At 45.5% G+C, this 3886-nt stretch overlaps 1 long non-coding RNA gene across 1 annotated transcript in view; it reads right to left on the reverse strand.

The window, feature by feature from the left end:
* LOC135096686 (uncharacterized) overlaps nt 1–3396 on the reverse strand; it is a 3612-nt gene extending 216 nt beyond the window's left edge. The window contains exons 1-3 of the long non-coding RNA XR_010264912.1: nt 3241–3396; nt 1118–1348; nt 1–628 (exon numbers count right to left, since the gene is read on the reverse strand). The exon at nt 1–628 is cut by the window's left edge and continues 216 nt beyond it. This is a non-coding gene — a long non-coding RNA (uncharacterized LOC135096686). The remainder of the gene's footprint in view (nt 629–1117; nt 1349–3240) is intronic.
* Nucleotides 3397–3886: the final 490 nt, after the last annotated feature.

Raw genomic sequence — 3886 nt, forward strand, 5'->3', positions numbered from 1 at the left:
GAGAGAGAGAGAGAGAGAGGGGGGGGGGGGCAGCATGAGTGAAAGAAAGCAGATGTTGTTGATTGTTGATGATGCAGGGGAGAGGTGTTGTTGTTATTCAGTGTTCTTCATTGCACGAGATGTTGTTGTTGTTGTTGTTGTTGTTGTTGACTGGCAACCAAGCCTGGCTGGCGTGTGGGCCTTGTCATGTGGCCCACAGGTAATTCTTAGTGGTCAGTCTATCGGTGAGTACAGCTGAGCGCTGCCTGATTGCACGAGAGGTATTGTTCATAGTTGTTCATTGTAGGTGAGGGAAGACACAGTATGTTGAGGGAAGGCAGCAGCTGTGGAGGAGTGAACAGCTGCACCACTGACAGCAGCAGCAGCAGCAGCAGCAGCAGCAGCACTGCTGAATACTTCTACTGCCACTACTAACTACTGCTGATGTTTTTCTCCTCCTCCCAGCACAGCAGCAGACTCGGGTACTGTTACAGCTCTGCTCCCTCCTACAGGACACGTTCCCATCACCTTCACGTCCTGGACACGTGCACAAACTTGTGCCTGGGCAGTCTCACTGCAGCAACTGCCAGTGCTGTGGCTGGGTGGCAGGAGGGAGGGACAAGCTGGCCACCCTCTCTGTCACCACCTGCTGGGGAAAGACCACCATTATCATCATCATCTTGGTTTTCCTTTTTTGTTTTCTTTCACAATTTACAAGGAATATTAACAGTTTGTTTTGTTAGTGTTGTCTGTTTGTTATTAAATGATGTGTTGATTGTGTTGTTGTTGTTGTTGTTTATGTGTTAGTTGTTGTTGTGTTTTGTATGTGTGACTGATGAATAAAATAAAGGCAGTCGTGTCACACTTACAGGTGTTTGTTTGCACCTCAACTCTACACAACAATAATGGCCTGGATAGATGTATTATTATTATTATTATTATTATTATTATTATTATTACTATTATTATTATTATTATTATTAGTGTATAATTACCAGTATATTTCAACAAATGCTGGAACTACTACTACTACTACTACTACTATACTACTAAAAATATATAATCCAGGAGCTCTACTAGCACTTTTACTACTATACTGAACATTGCTATCAATTCTACCACCACCACCACTCCTCACCTTGCTCATCCTGTCCCTGCACCCTGGCCAGCTGCTGGAGGAGGAGGAGGCCCCGGTGACACTGGGTGAGGTAGAAGGTGGATGCCATTTCCTCCTCCTCCTCCTCCTCCTGCTGCTGCTGCTGCTGCTGCTGCTGCTGCTGCTGTAGCTGTTGCAGCTGGTGCTGTGTGGCTCTGGGGGTCCCTCACAGACAATGTGGCACCACCACACACAGCCCACCAATTATCTCCTCTGCAATAGTGATGAGAGGTTACATTAAAGTAGGTTACCACTTAAAAGGCTAAGACACACTTAGAAATACTACAAAAAAGTAAATAAATAATACAAAGAAAGGTTAGGTTAGGTTGGGTTGTGTTAACACTCAAAATGGCAACAAAAATACAGTATGACTGGATTTGAGAAGAGGAAGAAAAAGAACAACAGGCAAATATAAAATGAGAGAGAGAGAGAGAGAGAGAGAGAGAGAGAGAAAAGTAGGCGAGTAAAATAGCAGGTGTAACAATAATGAAGTGCCTCCCTCCTTGACTTGGGACAGTGAAGGTGGTAACAGGCCCTGCCACCATCTCAAACCACCACCTTTCATCACCACTTGTTACTTTCAAGCCACCAGCGCATACGCATTACCTTCATTCCCTATTAAGTTGAACACCTAAATACTACTAATGCCACCACCACCTCCACCACCACACATCAGTCAATTAATGAATAAAACCAATACTTCCCGTTCTTGTAGTTTTCATATGTAATGAAACAATGGAGGCAGGAATCACGTCGGCAGACAGACACAGATTGCTCTCTCCACCAGTCCCCCATCAACAGATTGACTGACTGAAAGACAGACAGACAGACAGACACAGGCTGCTCTCTCCACCAGTCCCCCATCAACAGATTGACTGACTGAAAGACAGACAGACAGACACAGGCTGCTCTCTCCACCAGTCCCCCATCAACAGATTGACTGACTGAAAGACAGACAGACAGACACAGGCTGCTCTCTCCACCAGTCCTTCATCAACAGATTGACTGACTGAAAGACAGACAGACAGACACAGGCTGCTCTCTCCACCAGTCCTCCATCAACAGACTGACTGTTTGATTGATTGAAAGACGGACAGACAGACAGCCTGCTCGTATTTATTTGCTCAACTTCTCAACTTACTTAACTACAATCTCAGTCATCTAATTTTCATTATCAAAGAGTCAATAACGTTAAAATTTAGCCTCATTACTAATATTATTACTCTCTCTCTCTCTCTCTCTCTCTCTCTCTCTCTCTCTCTCTCTCTCTCTCTCGCTGATGTCACATCACACAGGTCATTATATAGATGGAGTTGTTTAAATATACACTCATTTTCCAATAGAATTAATTTTGTATTGTAAGTTTACATGAATAGTGCAATAATAGTAATGAAAAGCACAGATTTCTGCCTTTCATTACGTGGAGCTTCGATCTCAAGTAAAAACCATTATATATTAAATCAGATAAGGTAACAGCCACCTGGAACACGAGGAGCAGGGGAGAGCAGGCGAGGAAGAGTGGGGAGAGGGTGGCGGGCAGGGGAGGAAGGGAGCGGGATGTGAGGGGAGGGGAGGGGAGAGAAGGAAGGTCTGAAACAGGGAGGTGAAACAAGTGAACGAGTGACACCAGTTTGCTAGTTACAGGAGTATACACGCGCACACACACACACACACACACACACACACGACCATCTCCCTATAAACCTTGACAACCGTAGCATCACCGTCACCACCACCACCACCACCACCCCAGCCCTCAACCGCACCCAGCAACCACAACACCGATATCCCTACCACTATTACACAACCACCACCATCCCCAACAATCACAACCACCTTCACCACAAGCCAGTCACTTTCACCATCACTACCAACACTCTTCCACCAACATTCCACCCCCCCACCGCAACTACCACCACCATCACCCTAGTTAGGCAACCACTTCCATCCTCTACAACCACACACACACCAAACACCACCACAACCACCACCTTGACCCAGTCACGTCTGCCATAGCCACCTCCACCTCCCCCTTCCACCATCCTACTCTCCACATCTCTCTTCCACTATCCACTCCTCCCTATCTACCACCAGGCCATACTCACATCCACCTCTCCCTTCACACCGCACTCCACCACAACACGCCCGCTGAGAAAAGATGCAACACCACCTCACCGCTGCAACACAACCGGAGACCCGTCACATCACGTCAGCGGGCGCAGGGCGAATGGCTGAGCAGACGGCGAGGAGAGAGTATCACGTGACTTGAATACTTGGTGCTGATTGGTGGAGGCTGTGCTGAGGTAATTGTCACTCAGAACAGCCGCACTCATAATACTGCTTGTAATGATAAAAAAGAAAACAAAAAGAATCACGGTTATATTAGCAGTAGAAGACACCAACACACCGTGAGGCAAGAAGTAAGAACAAATGAAAGATACATCAGTTTTACGATGAGTAAGAAAGAAAACGGAAAAATAGAATGCTCTGATTGGCTGACAGGAGGCAGGCCATCACTACAGCTTTCGTATTTATTGAGGCTTATATAGACTTTAAATAGTGACTTGAGACTAATGAAATAACGTAGTACATGTAGTGAGGATGTTTTCACCAATGAGAGACAGGCTAATGCTACGAAAAAAAAAAGAAAGATACATTAGAGTCATTGAGGCTTATATAGACTTTAAGTAGCGACTTGAGACTAATGAAATAACGTAGTACATGTAGTGAGGATGTTTTCACCAATGGGAG

This window comes from Scylla paramamosain, unplaced genomic scaffold (genome assembly GCF_035594125.1).
Source record: "Scylla paramamosain isolate STU-SP2022 unplaced genomic scaffold, ASM3559412v1 Contig5, whole genome shotgun sequence".
Classification (NCBI taxonomy): Eukaryota; Metazoa; Arthropoda; class Malacostraca; order Decapoda; family Portunidae; genus Scylla; species Scylla paramamosain.